This window comes from Pteropus vampyrus, unplaced genomic scaffold (genome assembly GCF_000151845.1).
Source record: "Pteropus vampyrus isolate Shadow unplaced genomic scaffold, Pvam_2.0 Scaffold223, whole genome shotgun sequence".
NCBI classification, from domain to species: Eukaryota; Metazoa; Chordata; class Mammalia; order Chiroptera; family Pteropodidae; genus Pteropus; species Pteropus vampyrus.
Genome location: NW_011889004.1, coordinates 164,568 through 183,726, shown reverse-complemented (window position 1 = coordinate 183,726; position 19,159 = coordinate 164,568). Strand labels below are relative to the sequence as shown.

Below are 19,159 nucleotides of genomic sequence, written 5' to 3'. Positions count from 1 at the left end.
TCCTGCTTTTTGACCCTCTCCGCCATTTAAAGAAACAGTACCGGGGGCGGGCCGAGCGACGCAGCCGGGACGGTAGCTGCGGCGCGGACCGGAGGAGCCATCTTGTCTCGTCGCCGGGGAATCAGGCCCCTAACTTGAAGAAGCCCTGGCGCGCCCTCCCCCCCTCCCCGGTCTGGTAGGGCGAAGGAGCGGGCGCGCGGTCGATCGAGCGATCGGTTGGCGGCTCTTTCTCCTGCTCTGGCATCCAGCTCTTGGGGCGCAGGCCCGGCCGCCGCGGCGCGCGCCCGGTGGCCGTTGGCGCTCGCGCCGCGTCTTTCTTCTCGTACGCAGAACTCGGGCGGCGGCCTATGCGTTTGCGATTCGACGAGGAGTCGTCCGGGTGGTCGGTGGCGGTGGGCAACTGCTCCGCCCCGCTCCCGGGGAGGCGGCGGCGGCGGCGGCGGGATTTGGTGCGGCCGGGGAGGCGGGGGTGGCCGGGTCCGGCCTGGAGGCCTGGCGCCACCCTTCGGGGCCTGCAAGGACCCAGTTGGAGGGACAGGAGGGGGCAGGGGGATGGTTGGTGGTGGGCTTTCTACTTTGCCTTTTCCTCCTTATGCCGCCTTAGGGAGGGGCGGGAGCTCTGGAGGCAGCTCCGGGGTCGGGAGACAAGCTCCGGAGTTGGAAGAGCTGGGTTTGCTTCTAGGCCTAGCCACCAGCTGGCCGAGTGATCTTAGGCAAGTCACTCTGTAATTTGTCTGCGCCTCAGTTTCCTCCCCTGCCTATTCATGTTTGTGGGATTAAAAACGCTTTGTAAACTATAAAGCGTCAGTGTATGTAAGGAATTATTGTTTGTAATTTTTTTTTTTTGAGTTGTAAGAAAACTTAGCAATTGCCCGATCCTTGGATTTTCAACCTTGGATAGGAGTTGGAGATCCGCAAACTCCCTGAAATTGTATGCGGGAATGTACATTTTAGGGGAATCAGGATCAACTGCCAGCAAGTTTTCAGAGGGAGCTGTCACCCCCAAGAGTTAAGAACCATGATTTCTTTATGCCACAGGGAGGAAACTGAGGCTTGGATGTCATTTGGGACCCATCACAACCAATTTGAAGCCCCTATTTGAATCCCTGGGATATGTGAGTTGTTTCTCTGCATAATGGTTATTTGGGGTAACAACACTCCACTGCTTGGCTTCTATTCTGAGTCCTTTCGTTTCCCTGAGGGTTGCCTGAAGGGTGGCTGATGTATATGGCGCAGTGGTACCCCATATAAAGCAGCTAAGACTAAGAGCAGATATGTTCTCTAGTATCAAGAAGCCTATTTAATCTTTGGCCTAATAATTTTGTTTTCTGCTGCTTATACTGGTGCCCGACAACCTTTCTGACTCTTTAGTTGACCATTTCACGACCGTGTTTGCCACCTGTTATTTGCTCCTATTTTATATCTCTAGTCTGTGTGGTTGGTAGTGAGCAGGCTTATTTTTAAATGGTGCTGCCAGGTCTAGCTAATTAATGGTTCAGGTGGATTTTTAGCAAACTGGCTCACTGGAACAGACTGAACCAGGCATGGAATTCCTGAAGATGTTGGGGGTTTGTCTTTATTAATTGAAGGTTAACATTCTCTGAAAAGTTTTTAGAACTTCTACTGAACCTCAAAATCAGAGTTGGAAGTGTTTCAAAGCGTAACTTTTTCCTGGACTGCTTTGTATTCTATCTGCTTGCAAGTGTGTTACTAAGATGGCCAAAATATCAGTTTTTGCTTCTTTGTTAATTGTCAGCTGCTGTTATCAAATTCCAGGCCATTATCCAGCAAACACTATAGAAATATTTGAACAGTTGGATTTCAAACATTTTCGTTTTGTGGAGTGATGGTTACCGGTGGTACAGTTCTAAGCAAGTGAACACACACGTTCGAGTGTATTTTGTCTGGTTAGGTGTTGCTTGGTTCTGCTATTTCATACAGATGTCTGAAAAAAAGAAAAAAAAAATCAGTCGACTGTTCTCTTTATCTAAAGGGCAGAGAGAGATTATCTCAATTCCAGAAAAATGACTGTTTTGGAGAAAATGTGTTGGTCTTTTAGGTCTTTTGTAATTAAATCTGGATGTACCTCAAAAGAACATTAAGACTGTGGTGATAGGTGCTTTCTGCAGCAGAAAGGAGGGGGAAAAAAAACAACTGGAACTCAAAGCTTGAAATTCTGTGACAAAACATGAGAGTTTCACTACAGTGTTCTACACTAGCTGGAGCAGATATCTTTCAGTGTAGCCATGGTGTGGACTCCAGATTTCCAAGACCTGGACCTGGACTATGGAAGAGCTTATCAGGATGCGACAGGAGCTCTGGAGCTGGATATTTTTTATTTTTGAATTTTGGGACTGTTGTCTCTTTTCTCAAAGCAAAGTCGACGACTGAGCAAGCACTGCCACCAGCACTGTTACTGCGAATTCGAAGACCTGAGTTTCTGCCAGACCCTCGGTGTAAACTCTGTCAACACACCATCCAAAGTGAACCACGGTACTTGCCATTTTCCAAAATTCCTTATTCTTTACCATCTCTGCACTTCTGTTCATGCTCTCCTCTCTACCCTGGAATGCCTTCCTCTGGTTCTTCACCTGTCAAAACTGCCATTTTCTCAATATCCAAATAAGATACTCTCTTCTCTATAGATCTCAATTTTAGCCAGAAATAATATTTTAAAATTTTCATTATATACTTTTAACTATTTTTGTATAGGATACCTCATAAAGTCATTATTTGCATGCTCTTTTATTTGCTGTCTTGCAGATAGCAAGCCCCTTGAAAGCAAGGGCCTTGTTTTTTGTATCTTTGCCCACACAGTACTACCACATACGATGAATCACTTAACGAAAAGGAATTTCGAGAGCAAGCTGTCTCAGTATAAGCATTTAGTAAGTGTTTGCTTAATTACTGTGTGATGACTTGGTTACTCTTGATTAGGGGGAAAAAATCACTAGTAATGGGCCATGATTCTTCCTTTATTTAATGCTTTTACTATATTTAAATTCTAAATTCAAAAAGATTTAGGGAGCCCTCAAACATAATGAGAAACTTATATGTTGCATAATGTATTACAGAAGGGTGCCAGGACCAGGGCCTTATTCTCTAGGTTCCTTATTCTCCACCATTTAATATGGACCTTTGTTAAAATGAAAGGACAGCTTTTGAAAGTACAAGGTCATAAGACAGTTTGAGGAAGACATTGGAAAGGGAAGAAGGGCAATACCTCCTTTACCTTGGTGTTGGTATGTAAACTTCAGCTCTCTTGCCTCCTCCTGTGGAGCCACTTTCTTCCCTACCAACCACACTGCCTGAATGCAATCAAATTCCTCCCCCAAAGTATGAGAGACTTAGGGCAGTGCCTGTTTGCTGCTTCCCTGAGACAGTTTGTTCTCAAGAGTTAGGAAACAGTCTTTGCCAGAGAACTTTCTATTCTTACCATCACTGATTGTTAATCATAAGGCTTTGTTTCCCTTTATCATCTGTCATCTTCTCTGCCAGGCTTGTCAAGAATTAGTACCCGTCAGACAGCTGATGTACGGACAGCAGACCCACCCCAGTTTTAGAGTCCTCTTTGTAATTCCATGCATTTGTTGTCTGTTTTGTCCCTATCCTTTTCAGTCCTGTGCCTCCTGATTGCTGAGTGTTCACCTGGACCTTCCAACTACCTTCCTTGTGCTGTCCCATCAGCCTACAGATCTGGTACCTGGATTTTTGCCCATGGTGATTCCTATCACTTAACTACTGAAGAAGACACCATTCCAGTGGACCACTGTGACTCAAGAGGCATTCAGCCATCATATCTTGGCCTTCACCTCTATTCTTGTCCTTTTCTACACAGAATGAGCACCACCCTTTATAGTGAAGTCAAAGGCCCAGTTTGTTCCAAGAGTGTGCATTTTGTTTCTTCAGTTAAAGCCTTCAGAGACAAATAATAAATTTGGACCAGGGGATTTTTAGTTAACAACACTGTCTGAAGAATGGCAACATCCTTTCGAGAACAACATTGAACCACACCCCACAATCTCAAATGTTTGAAGTTCATGAAGTGTCTAGGATCCCATCCAGGTCACTGGACCTTACTCTCTCTCTACTTCAAATCTATAGTAGCTGCTGAATGAGAAAACAGAAATTCTGACCCATCGGATTAAAACAAAGGCACAGCAAAGTCCTCGTAGCATCTTTGGGATTACGCGAGGACCAGAACTTTTAACACAAATGTAAGAAATTTTACCAAGGAATCCCTTTACTTAACAGCATCTCATAAAGCTCCAATCAGGTTCCAGAAAAGGCCTCTTAAGACATCCAGGTAGAACCTATATGATAATCCCTTATGTTTATATTGCACTTTACAGTTTCAAAGCACTTTTACATGCATTAATCTCAGTGATCAAAATAACAGTAAATTATCCCCTTTTACAAATGAAATGATAATGTTATCCAAGGTAGCAGAACTACAAAGTGGAAGAAGCCAGGCCTTCTGACTCACAGTCCAGTTCTCTCCTCAGAATTAATTTAGCCTCTACTTTACCTGCAGTGTTAAAATAAGTAGAGACTGGGAACCCCAGGAAAATTTTCCAACTTCCTGATCTGGTGCCTGCAGTCAGGATTTTATAAGTATAATGTTGTGATAGCTGTACCTAGACCAGAATTCCATGGTGACACCCCTAAGGTTTAGGGGCAGACTGTCTCCATGGTGGTAGATTGTCTAGTCAACAAGGCACATGTTCATCTGACAGCAAGACCGCCCAACATGAAACAAAACTACTTTTAGATCTTTTGTCCATCTTCATGGCCTTCCCAAAGATGGCTTGTTTGGGGATCCCTGTTCATATCATGTCCTTGTGTGTATTTTTTAAGGCTTATTAATACTCTAGAACACCCAAGGTCTTAGCTATGGTCCTTTATCCCCAAAATAATACTTATACAAAATGAGCCATCTTTTTTTTAGAGTAGTACTGTTCACGTGTGTGTGTGTGTGTTTATATATGTAACATGTATATATATACATCATAAAGCTTTTGTAGTTCAATAAGGCGGTAAAAGTACTGTAAAATGTGTCCCTCCCTGATTCATGACGCAGTTTAGTATATTGAAGGATCTCAGAAGGCTTGCAGCAAAAAAATACTCATTTAGCTGTTTAGCCCAGGATATTCTAAGTTTAATCAAGCACAGAAAGTTATTTCTGTAGCATTCTTTTTAATGGAATGGGGAAATTGCTTTAGAGCAGTATAGCCAGTGCTTTCTGAATGCCAACAGATTGCCCTAGAGGCCCAGGAATAAACTGCATCTTTGAAACTCCCCTTTTTCTTATCAACAACTGCTTTGAATTAGTATGTCTCCATCATCTGAGAGTCCTTTATCTTGACCATTACCTTTATTTTCTGCCAAAGGAACCTCTAGAAGATTTGTGGGGATACGTGGGAGGGAAATGGGGGAAAGTTAATTCTGCCTCCAAGTTGGATGAATTCCATGACATTTAGTAACATATTTCTCTGTCCCTAGAATTGTGCTGTAAACTTAGTTCAAGAGCATAACATTTCAGGTGGGTGAGAAGATTGGGAAGGGATAAGAGGAAGAAGATGGAGAAAACAAGGAGGAGTGAGAAGGATATTTTCTTAGAATATGAGTTATTGCCCATTGAGATCAGGCTCGAAGAGAAGTCATCCACTTGAAATAATACAAAAAGAGAATGCATTTTGCATCTGTATGCTGACTGCAAAAACCCTAGTACCCTTGTCACTTAAAACCAATTACTTGATAGTCACAAGCCCGATTTCAGACAATCAGAATTTATAGCAGATTTGAGTGTTAATTTCATAATTCTATAATGTGGCCCACCTTAGGGGATGAATGAATAGGAAAACACTTTGGATTACCAAAGGCTTTGCTCACACAATTTCTGGTTTCTGTGACCTATTTTTTGTATTTCAGCATTTTGTGAACAGCTTATTCTTAGATCATTGGTTTTCCAAAGGCTTTGTGGCCGTGAACCCCTTTGAATGAAAACTGTGTGGAAGCCCAGAGTAAAAGTGAAGCTGCTCTGGATGAAGGAGGAGTAGGGGGCCTGAAACCTGCCACAAGCATCTTTCCCACCATGATGACACCTAAGGAGACTTTTTTTACAGCACCTAGAATTCTTCAGGACAGATTGAAAACCACTGCCCTAGACAACAAACAATATGTTCGACCTGAATGGCATTCTCATCTGTACCCAACACAGTCCATGTTCAGTTGGTCCTGAACATTCTTAGGAATAATTATTTTGAGCAAACTCAGAAAAGTGCAAGAAGATGGTTTATCTTTGCCACCCAGAGTAGTCATATGGGCCAAAGTGGTATGAAATGGACCTAGATTAATAGCCCTCTACCCGCAGGTGGACTTCCAGTGACTCCTGGGACTGGATATAGACAGTAATTCATATGTACTCTACACTGACAAATCCCTTAACCCAACTTTCACAAACACCAAATGCTCTAGTGGTACTTGAAATATGTGACTTTGAGGTCTTCATTTTTGGATACCTGAATTGCCAGATGTTGAAGTTGATGCCTCATTGAGGCCATAATAGAACAGCTTGTACATTGGACCTCCATCATCACCCATGGTACTCTACTTCATGTGCAAGGGATAACCATTAACTATGAAAGCAGAATTCAAATACTGGCAGCATTACCAAAAGGGTACCTGGTTTTCATTCATCTTATTATCAAACTACAAGTCACTATGACTCAACCAATGGCATTTATACTGCTGTTTGGTTTTATTCACTTTAACTGCTGTTTCTAGAATAAATGAGCTAATAACCTTTAAAAAGCTAAAACGATTCCTCCATCACTGGCATATTCTGCTCTAAAATTACCAATACTCAGCTCTAACTGCACGACGGTCCACAAGAGACAATCTTTGAACATCTTTTCTCATATGTGATTTGAAATACGGCTATTTGGAAAATTTTCTCTTAGCCAATTAGAATTTTTCATTCGAGGTGGGTCTTTTGATGTCTGGTTCCATCAACTAGGTGTTGGGGATATTTGGAGATAGGCCTATTGACCAGGCCATGATAGCTGACTTGCTGGGAATCTCAAATTGTATATCATCTACCTTTTTGATGGAAATGTAGCCTGACTTGAAAAAAAATTCTACAAAGCCTCCAACTAAGGATTTTATCTGTAGACTCAAGAACTTTCTGCTGCTTCTCCCTGTGGTCACAAGACCACAGTCTCCTGTCCTTGTGGATGTGTTAATGGAATTCCATCTGTTTTACACTGATTCAGAGTGGCCGACCTCATTCCTTGCCATGTGATACTCCCAGGTGTTAAGACAGCTTAACTTGTTTCTGCAGGAAGGATTCAATTCGTGAACTTCAAGACCAGATCGAGTTGAATAAGTATGTCACGAGAAAATCTCATTTACTTCACAGTTGACTTAAGAGCCAGCTGTCTTCAGCTACTTTAATGAATGTACTGATTAACTTGGCGATTTTTTTTATATAAATATATATATCTTTGTCCCTTCTAGACTAATTGTGATTACATGACTTGGTCTGCAAATCATCAAACAAGACCTAAGTCTGGTTGCTCTAGACTGCCCACTCTCAACAAATCTGATGACTATCATGCTTATGTATACAACTATTATTTGTAAAGGAGAAACTATCTACAAATTCACTTTTCTACTACCTTCAAAATATTAGCTCAATTTTTTTTTCTTTCTCCTGTACAGAAAAACCCATTGATCTACACTGCCAGTCATTCCCTTTAATCCTGTCATACTCAGTCAAAATGAGGGGCTTAAGGCGAGGATGATCATCTTTCAAGAGTCTAATGAACACGGTGTCTTAAGAACTGACGGTTGGAAAAGCAAAAAGCCTAAAATTCAAACCTGTTACTATTTCTATGCCTCAGATCTCATCTAAGTCTTTCCAGCAACACCAGTCAACCAATTTGAGGCCTTGACTTGTTTATAATTCTCAGAGATGGGCTGAGTACAGAAGATGAAGACTTGATTGCCAAAGAAAGTAGGGCCAACCTTGATGAACCTGGCTCTCTCAACCCTATCACTCCTAGATATAACATAGACTCTTCAACAGACTCTCAAGTCTGGATTAAGGATATAGCCTTCTCCTGAGCTGAAAGTTATTGGGCAGATGAGCAGGAAATTGAAAGCTGCTGTATCTGACTGGCTAGTTAAGATCAAGAAGTTGTATCCAGAGTAAACTCTGGATTAACCCTGGAATACTCGGGTTGTTCTTCCATATTGTGTCGTGCTTATTGGTATGGCTGGCCCTACTGAAGGTACCCTACTTGCCTATTTACCTGACTCGGCCCTTGCCTGCCTTTTTTGACAAGCTGCTGCAATCACACTTGTGCTTGAGAAGACTACAACTGATTTCAGCCTGTCTTATGCCCAGTTCCACCAAGGAGTTTCGAACAGAAGTAACCTGTACTTTACCCTACCAGGACTTAATGTTCTCAGCAGTAAGACTATGCTGTATACTCTTTGACCAGCAGCAGCTTTTTTTTCCCTCTTTTTTTAAGTGCTGAATAAGCCTCTATGCCTATATATATTTGATCATCTTCAGCACCTGGGACCCTTTCTACTGGATCTGAAGTACAGCAGATTAAAAGTACTGTCCCTTCCTCTCTTCTGCAGTAATAACAGAGGTGAGTCTGAGCCACCAGTACAGAAATGAGAAATGTACCAGTTCAACTTGGCAAAGGACTTAAAGGAACACAAGAAAAGTTTTCCACTGAACTTAAAATTTACCACTGACTTGAATTGCCTCACAACTACGTGCCAGCAGAAGGCTAGTTGTCCTGCTTCATGTCAGCTAGACGGTTGAGCTCTCAGACTCATGACCACTGAGTTTGCTTATATTGAAACTCCATTGTATCATTTAAAGAATGCTATCGGACATGATTATTCCATTTGAATGGATTATAAGCTTCCTGAGTACTGGACATACTCCTCGTGATGCTTTTTCAGATACTTTTATTATCAAGAAAGTAACAGTGCCAGCTGTTACCATTCGATTTTTTGAGCAGAGACTAAACTTTCAACATCTGGTCTTATCATTGACAGCAGTTGTTTTTGATTGGCCAGCATTCATTCCATGCTCCCTGATCTTGGAACTACATCTCCCTATTTTTAGTCCACGTGGTTCAGACAGTCTGACATGTTTCATGTGTGGACATATGGTTTAAACCTGATGGATCAACATACTTCCATCTCTTTGACCATAGTAATTGGTTCACAAATGGTTGTGTGATTCACATTGGTCCAGTGATACTCAATTCAACCTTGGGAGTTTAACTGAACTATGGAAGAGAAGAAGCTCAAACTATACTGAGTTTGCTTAGCTTTGTAGGATGAAAAAGCTCAACCAGCAGAGTCCACCATATTAAATGAGCCAGTCAGAGAATGAAGCCAGTGCAGAGGAAAGCGGAGCCAAATGATGGAGAGACTTGAGTGCTGGTGACAATGTTTGTGCCCCTGGATCCACCTGTGCCTGAAGCTAGATATATCCTCTGGACTTTTCAGTTTTGTGAACCAATAAAACCCTTTTTTGTTTAAGTTACTTTGAGTCGGGTTTCTGTTGCTTGAAATTGAGTCCTAATATACTATCTACCAATCTTGAAAGTTGACAGATCCAAGTATTTATTAAGCTAGAAGTCATAGCCACACAAATTATTTTCCAAACTTGAAGACAGAGCAAAACAGGAACTGGCAATGATTAAGATGGAAGCATAAAAATTAATTACATAGTAGAAAAATATAGAAGAAAACATGGCTGTTTATCAGTAAAGAATTGGTTAAATAACACATAGTTTAGCCATATAAGAAAATCTACATGTCTGTTAAAATAAATGAGGTACATTTATTGTACATGGACATGGGAAAAAAAGGCCATGATATGTTAAACAAACTATTGATAGCAAAATGTATGCGCTAATTTTAAAATTTGTTTATAAAGCATAGAAAAGTCTATTAATGGCTTTCTTTGAGCAGTGTAGATTATATGAGACTTTCAACTTGACACATTTCTGTATATGAATATTTTACACTAACATTAAGTTTTATTTAAAAATAAAGAATTTTTCAATTTAGTGCTTACTGTTTGACCTTGACAAGTTACTTAACACTGAGCCTGTTTCATCAAATAATTTAAAATATCCACCTTTTATCTTTGTGACAATTTCAATAAATATATTCATCATCCATTATTCAAACCCACAGATCCCTGCACCTTTACTTGTTTAAGAAACTCTGAACTCAGTAATTGTTAATTGTTCAAGCAAACTTCTTCTAAAATGTTTGCATTTTTAAAATCAGAACTTCATAGTTCCAGTCGTCAAAAAAGTATTTCAGTTCTCAGCTGAATGTTAACCTATTAAGACCTCTTGCAGTTTTCACAGTAGGCAGAGAGGAAGAAAAAGATCTATTTTCTTTGAAATCTGGGTATTCTGATTTCACTGCAATTAAGAGCATTAGTGACCTTTTCATTGCTAAGTCCATGACAAATACATCTTACAACTTTCAGCAGCACCACGAGGACTCCCACCAGCATCTTGATACACTTCGCATTCCTGCCTTCCTGGCTATTGTTCCATTGTAGGTTCTTTTCTTCTCCACATCTTTTAAATATTGGTATAGTGGACATCCCTTAATTTTTGCCTCCCTCAAATCATTTCCCATTTACTTTGATGATAGATCCCATTTTTCCGTTGGAATGCTACTCTTTCTGTGATGTTTGTGGAACTATAAATTACAGTATTCTGGCCTTGTACCCCCTGACTGAGATTTGATCATGTGCTTAAAGCTTATCCAATCAAATTTCCCCTCCCACCAGGACTTTGAGTCTTAAGAGAGATGACACAAGCAAAATAATAGGAGCTGAGTTATTCCGATGGTAGTGTCCCAAGGAAAGCATAAGAGTTGGTGCAAGGACATCCCCAAAAGTTCCCTGGATCCTGTTGTCAAAGCCTAGTTATTCAGATTTTCCTTTGATTCTGTAGACTATCATATATTCTTATGTTCCCTTTTTGTTTGTATGCAGGTTTCTGTCGCTTGCAACCAAATGACATTGATTTCAGAAGCTGATAATAGAGTTAAATAATAGTAGATTTCAGACCCTCAGGAACATGGAGGATCTGGAATTGATTATTGCATTGAGACTGAATTAAAGGCAATAACTGTTGCTCTATGTCCCTGGAGAGTGAGGAGGTTGTGTATGCAATTTATATTGGCAAAACAGCAAGTAAAGACACTTCCCCTTGTCATTTGGAATCATATGACTATGCAGGCAGAATTTGGATAGCCAGCTCGTTGTTGACAATGGGACAATTGGAAGTAGATAAGACCATTGAGTTAGGATAATTTCTTGGATTACATTGGATAATTTAAAGTGAGAGGACAAGGTTAGACCCAGAAACAGGTCTGTAGGCAGAGAGTAAAATCCAGGGCCTTTCTGTGTCTTGGATGAATGAATCTCTTCATGCTTAATTCTAAAACTACGCCTTAGAGATTGATTCCACAAATTTAGAAATTACAATGCTGATTGAATTTGCAGCTTTACTGCAAACTTAAAGGGACTGACTGATGGACTTTTGATATCTGGAAGGAGTCAAAAGACATGGGAAATCCCAATCCCTATATATCTCAGAAGTAAAAGTTTGGGTTTTCCTGTTAGTCAAAAACCCTTGGCTCAAGAAAATATACAGAATCTATAGTGAAGGAGGAAGAGAGAAGTACCAAATACAGCCCTGCGACTTGTTGCAGAAATAAGGTCTATATTATAGACTTTACCCATATCTCCTTGTTTACCTCGTTTTTTTTTTATCCCTCTTCTTTCTCCATTTTAGTACTTTGCGTCTCACTTCCTGGCTGAAGTTTAAATATGATCCAAGTTAATGTAATCAGATTTACCCTCGATTCAAATAGACATTCTGCTGGCACTGTGCCTTCACTAATATATGTGAATATGTTGGTGATGGTTAAATATAGCAGTAAATCCATAATTGTAGATTATCAAGATGAGGTTAAGAACTAGAATAGGATGAATATCACCTAGAAATCCTAGACTTGACACTGGATGTGATAACGAAATTATTTTAGGTTATCTTCCTTGGGAAGAAAATGAATCCATTTCCTGCAGTATGTTGAATGGAGGCATTTCTAAAATTGTTCATGTTGAAGAATGCATTGCTGGACAGCCGAAGAATAGAACCTAGTGGACATCTGCATTTATTTGCCTACCCAGGTCTTTTTCCTCCTCCTTTGGGAATAACACTTCACCTTTCCTTTGAGAAGCTACCCTTCTCCCACGCTACCAAAAGATAATATGTAAGAAGCATAGGAGATTTCCTCAGTTGCCCAGGTTCCTGATTTTCTTGAATGATAAACTCTAATTTCGTGAACTGCCTCATATCCTTTCAGTGGATTACATTGGTTAGGCAGGCTGCTACATATGGCTGTACAAGGTTTCCCCTGTACAACCATATGCAGAGGCCCTGTAGCCAGCCTTGATTTTTGTTCCTTTCAGTCAGAGACCCTAACTGAATCACTGTCCTTCCTATGTGTTAGGCCTTCTTGCCCCATAGACTCTGAAAAATCTCATCTCTTCCCATGGCTTTAGTTTCCAACTGTTGATAGCTTCCAGATTCCTGTCTTCAACACAGACGTATTTCTTGAGTTCCAGATCTGAATGTCCACCTTTCATCTGGATATTCCCCTGCTTGATTAGCACATAGATACCTCACATTGACCCCATTATTTTTCCTTCAAAATTCTGTTCTCCCAGTGTTCCCATTTCTTGATAAACAGCACCACCCTTCATCTTGTTTCTCAAACCAGAACATGCTCATTATTCTTGATGCTTCCTTACCTTCTTTCTCACCCAGGCATCCCTATGAATCATTAAATTCTTTTGGTGTGTAAATATACCTCAAAACCATCTTCACTTCTATCACCCTTGCTAGGACTATTGCAATGCCCTTCTAGTAGTGTCACTGCCTCTACTGTTGTCCTACTACAGTCTGTTCTTTGCAGAGCATCTAGAATAATCTTTAATAGATCTGATTGTGTCCCGTCTGTGCCTAAAACTCTTTAATAGTTCCCCAAGTTGTTTCAGAATATCATCTAAACTTTTATTCTGGAACTTTACCCTTGTTTACAAGGTTCTTCATTATTTTGCTTTTCAGGCCTCATCTTTCACCACTCCAAACATGGCAGTTCATTTTTACATATTGGAGTTACCTGTAATATTTCATTTGAAAAAGGATTCTACCTTTTTTAAAAAGAAAGGTAAGCTTTCATTAAAAGGAAAAAAATCAAAACCCTTGATGTTCAGAACTACCTAATTAACATAATTTACTTTCTTCCAAATTTCTCTTTCCATGAAGTTTCTAAATGAAATCTGATATGTGTAACTACTATGTAAATAGAGCTACACTAAGGTGCCTAGAGAGTAACCAAATCCCTATCTCACAACATACACAAAAAGAAATAACATAAGGACTACAAATTTAAATGTTAAAATGAAATATTGGAAGAATTTTTAGAAGACTATGTTTATAATCATATGGTAGGAGATCATAAGCAAAACAGGAAACCTACAAACCCTAAAGGAAATTATAGATATATTTGGCTATAGAAACAAATTTTGGGAAAATATCTTGGTTCTATAAAAGACACATGATAGACTAGGGAAATTATTTTTAACATAGGTGGCAGATCGAGATTAATATCCCTAATATACAGAGTTCCTACAAATTGATCACTACAAAACAATCACCCCCATAGAAAATACCCAGTAGGTAACTCAGTAGAAATCTAAAAGATCAATAGTAATAGTCACTAACCATTTATTGTTTGTTATGTGCTAGACATTGTTTCAGGTACTTTATAAGTATTATTTAATTCTGATAACTTACCCTGTAAGAAAGGTAATATCCCTGTTTTACAGCTGAGGAAACAGGCTCAGAGAAATAAAGTAACTTGCCCAAGTCATAGGCACACATCTTGAGCTGTGACTCAAACTCAGATGGTCTGACTCCATTGTCTGCTCTGAACCATTATGCTCTGCATTTCAATAAGCATATGAAAGAAGTGTACACATTATCAGTGAGATATAAATCAAAGCAGCGAGGTACCACTGATCACCTATCAGATGGCAAAATTTAAAAGAAAAATAACCTCCAGTGCTGGGAAGAATTAGGGTAAATGAAAACTTTTGTACATTGGTAGTCTGGCCATATCTATTAAAACTTTAAAATGTACTTTGACTCAGTCCAGTGTCAAAGACTCAAAGAACTAAAAGCACTGAGATACAAGAACGTCAGAATGAGAAGTTTACTGCAGCATGGCCTGTGGAAGCAGAAAAATGAAAACAGCTTGAGCGTCCATCAAAGAAGAATGTTTGAATCAGTTATAGAACAGCTGGAGTATTATACAACTGTTAAAAAGAATAGGTAAGAGCCTTAGCTTTTAACTTGTGGCATGTCCATGATGTATTTAAGCAAAAAGAGAAAGTTACAAGGTAATGTACATCATGAGAACACATTTTTGTAAAAACAAATGAAACCTAAAAATGTGTCGAAATAACCAAGTAAAAGAAAGTAGGATTCACTGTAGGCTATATTATGGTTTCAGTTGAGTTTAGAGAAATTTAGCACTTTATACATACTAGCATTGTCTCACTACTTGTGGGAAGCATGTGCCTTTTTTTTTTTTAAACACTTTGAAGAAATACTTTTTGAAGAAGCAATTTAATTACAACTGGTCGTTTTTGAATTAATAGGCTAAAAAAAAGGCAACAAAGACTAACAAAGACCAATGTCTTACATATTTAAGGTTACTTGATTTCCAGGTGACTGGTCTTCAACCTTTAAATAGGCCACTCTCTCCAGCAGACAAGGGGCTGTCCATTAGGATGCCACATTCTAACAAAGACCGGTTCTCTCCCTGTATCTATTCTTCTCAGAATAAATGCCACCCTTCCCAGCCTCCTTTGCTGATAAATATAACCCAATGACTAAATTTTAGTCAGTGGGGCATGAGCAGCTTCTGGGACTTAAAAGAATGTGTGCCCATCTCCTTACATTCTGCTGGCTAGAACTTGGGTCCATTGGCTGGAACTTAAGCACGTCACTTGGACCATGAAGGAGAAGGAGCTGTGTATGAATGGTGATGGAGCAACAGTGAGAAGGAGCCAAAGTTCATGATGAATGTGGAGCCACCAGGCCTGAAGCATTTACCTCTAGACTTCATTTACAAGATAAATTAACATGTATCCTCTTTACATAATTGATATATGAAGTTTTCTAATTCCTTTTGTTCTAATTTTAAACTGCTGAAGCAACCTGCCCCTAGCTGGGCTCACTGACAAGAGGGCAGTGACAAGGTAGATGACAGGTTAGGTCAAGAACCAAGTATGTATCTGCCGTCATAAATTAATAAGTTGGCCTCTTGCTTTATTAGCTAGGCGCCCCCTCCTTAATGCTCCTAAAACCCCACTACTATAGATATGTTGCTTTTATCATCCCAATATCCATCCCTCATATTTTGATAAATGCACATCAATTGCCCTCTAGGCTTCCAGCCCTCCTCCACTTTTTGTTCATATGCTAACTACCCCTGGCTCCAGGGTTGGCACATAACTCACACTGACCTACCAGAGCCTTGCATCCCCTTGGTCTGGATAATTGGATAAGGAGTGAATATATAATCTAAGCCAGACCAATCGTACACAACCAGCTTATTCCGAGAGGTTGGATGAGGGGGTGGTGGTTAAACATCTGAGAAGGGCATTTCCTTTTGTTTTTAATTATTGAATTTTGAACTATAAAGTTGCAAGCCTGGCACTGCTGGTAATCATCTCACTACCACAAAGTTGCCTATCTGAGAATGGAACCTATACAGGGGACTAAGAGACTCCTAAAGACATTGTTGTCACTTGGATCCAGTCATGCCAGAAGCCAACTAACTCTGGACATTTTCTGCAAGCCAGGAAATCCAATTTTTGCCTGTTCCATTTGAGTCTTTTCATGAAATGGACAGAGTTCTGACTAAAACATTTTATTTCAACTTATCACCAACACTTGACACTGTTTAGGAAATATGAGATTATTTTGTTAGAGGTACAAATTTAGAACCTGTTAACTCTAATAGACTGAACCACGGAAGTTTCTGCATTGGCAGCACTGGAATGCTGGCAAGCACTCAACCTCTCCAAGCGTGTTTCTTTACTCATAAAAAGAGGAGTAGCAACAGTCCCTGCTTTAAAGATTGTGAGGCTTAGAAAAGATGAACACAGTGCTGACCACCATGCCTGGCACCTGGTAAGCCCTCAGTAAATTGCAGTTGATCTTAGTAATAATGTTAAGGTGACGATACCCTGGAAGACTCTCAGCTCAGCCAGCCAGCCAGCCATTCTCTTGCTGTCTTTTTAACCTCGACTTGCCGGTGTCAATGACACACTATCATATTCAATCTCTTTTATAAGGAAAGTCGATTCCTTATTTGCTCTATCACCCTTGAGAGTGCTGGTGGTAGAAAAACATGTCACATTCCATTTTTCTTGTGTGCTGAGGTCCTTGGACACCACCCATGCCAGTTGGTCTGTTGGCAAATGTGGTAAGAGGCCTGAGTTAAGGAAGTCCAATTCCTGTTGATAGAAATATGTCCTTCCTCAGAAATATGTCCTTCCTCATCTATGCCAGTAGGCAGCCCATGGGGGAGCCTGGGCATGCTCTAGGTGGATGTGCAGCTCATTTGTTCACTGCATTGGGTTGAGACCCAGCACACCCAAATGCTCCTTGTTTTAAAAACTACAGGTTTAAGTCAGAGTTAAGAATCTTGGTCCTTCACACCAACAAGAACAAAAGATTTTTTTTCTGTTCATATCATTCTAAATATCTCAAGAAACTTTATGGCTTTATTGCAGGTTGCCATCCTGAACTGTCTGGCCTTCAAGGCTGAGGGAAAGTAGCTGAAATCAGACCTAATCGTTAGGTCAGGGAAATGGGCTGAAGCCAGATTTCATCAAACAGCAAGCACTCAGAGCCTGTGGAGCCCTGGGCTCATCCTTGTCATTCTCCTGAGACAACGACAATGGAACAGAAACATCCCAGTCACACTTGCAAGACTCAACGACTGGCCTCTTTGAACAGGAGCTCTGATTTCTTGAGTTCTGAAGATGCCTGGGACTGTTTGGCGTTGGGGAGAAGAAAGTTTGTTCGGAGAAAGTATTCAAGTGCAGACGCTGTTTTACGTGGTCCAGGACTCGGGAAGACATACACAGATCGGGGCTTCACAGCCTTCAGGGTTGGTATGGGGATAGGATGTGGGACAGGGAGTTGTGAGTACGGGAGGACCAATGAACTCAGACGATACTCTGGTCACAAAGATTGGTTGGCATGCTCAGAAGACAGCAGTGACAGTCCTCAAAGCAACATTCAACTTCCATCTCATCTTCGGAACACATGGATTGTAGTGTGCTATGACTTAACATTTTAAAATAAATCCTCTGGTTCTCTTGTGGCCAGTACAATTGCATTGCAGTATATTCTGTGTGTATTCTACAATATTCATTTCCCAATGTAATTGAAGTTATACCACAAATTTTGAAGAGTATACGATACAGCAAACATGAAATCAGAGTCCAGGGCTACATGTAAACACACACATATTTGTTGCTACCGCCACTAAGCTGAGACAGCCCAGAAAGCTGACGTCAGAGGCAAGGCACAGCTGGGTCTCCATGAAAGACAGCCTGTGGCTGGAGAATATCATACCTTGAGGGTCCTACAGAAGAACTGAGCAGTTACAGGGCTTCTTCCCATCACTCCCTGACCCAAAGTAACCCACCCCCATCACCACCACTTTGAGATGTTTCACTATCTCTAATGATGGGAAAGCTTGGATAATCAAAAGTGAATGTGGAAAAGTTTCAAGAAATTTCAAGTCTGTAATAGCAGGCAGCCTTGGCTTTAGCTGAAAACCAAATTGATACAGAATTGTTCTTAGCACTTCGCCAAATGGATTGCTGTTTCCTTGTGCCTGAGCCACCCAAAAAGGGAACAAGGACTTAGGCTGTGTTTATAACTCTTTGCCTGGATACCTCTCCCAGTTTCCTTTTTTAAGGAAAAGAACCCTGCTTTAATAGCATTCTGTCCCCCGGAGCCTGGCCTTGCCTATGTGAACCTGTTTTATGATAACTAGATACTCTTGGCTTCACTTTCTGTACTTGTCCTTGGACCTAACAGCCTAAGAAGAAGAGGCAGAACCTACTTGTTCCCTTCCTTCTCTCATTCTCTGGTCTTTCTTCCACTAAGAAAAGTTGAGTCAAGCTTCCATGTGCTTCACACATGGCCCTTACAGGAAACCACTTCCTTTTACACATCTGTGAGTACCAGGTCTATATAGAAGGAATCCTCATACATTTCCTCCAGCTCTGGCTCCTCTTTTTTCTAATCCTGTAGTGTTCACCTTCTCCTACACCTGCCTTGTGAAACTTCATATGGAGAAAGGCACTCAACATATATTAAGACTCATACAAGATAAAAGACTATAAGAAATTTGGAAACAACATGTAGATTGCTACTAAGAATAGTCAAGATGTGGTGGTATTACAGAACCAGCTACATAATTTGAGGGGTCCAGTGCAAAATGAAAATGCAGGGGCCTTGTTCAAAAATTGAAATGTGACAGCACATTTCCTGATCATGCGACCCTTCTAAGTATGAGGCCCTGTGTGACTACACCGGTCTCATGCCCAAGAATCTGGCCTTGGTATATTCCAGTCCAGTACCTCTAAAACATGTCCATGACACCCAGGCTCCCAGTTCTGGCCAACATTCAGAATCATTATAATATATGATGATAACTTATCAGTAGGGCTAGGAATGAAGCTAAGCCCTCTGCCTGTATTAACTCAGTTAATACTCATAACACTCCAGTCATTATAGAAGGAAAACCAGGGTCCCTCAACTGATAAGTGGTCTTCTACCCAGGTTTCTCACCAAAGTTTTGTACTCCAAACCATGGATCTATTTTAGCCTAAAAAACAATGAGACTCTCAATGGTGGTTAAATAAGAACAGAGGTATTATAGTCACTAAAACTAGGAGATTCTGACATGATAGAATAATAACTTTTGTTTA

The 19,159-nt window shown here is 40.5% G+C and overlaps 1 long non-coding RNA gene across 2 annotated transcripts; it reads left to right on the top strand.

Moving 5' to 3' along the window:
* Positions 1–182: 182 nt before the first annotated feature.
* LOC105300898 lies at positions 183–17,561 on the top strand. 2 transcript variants are annotated; one of them, XR_896663.2, is made up of 4 exons: positions 183–2,493; positions 3,619–4,306; positions 5,932–13,302; positions 16,943–17,561. It is a non-coding gene; the product is annotated as an uncharacterized LOC105300898 (long non-coding RNA). The 2 variants fall into 2 exon arrangements; XR_002783534.1 differs by having other exon boundaries at positions 3,619–13,302.
* The last annotated feature ends 1,598 nt before the right edge of the window (positions 17,562–19,159 follow it).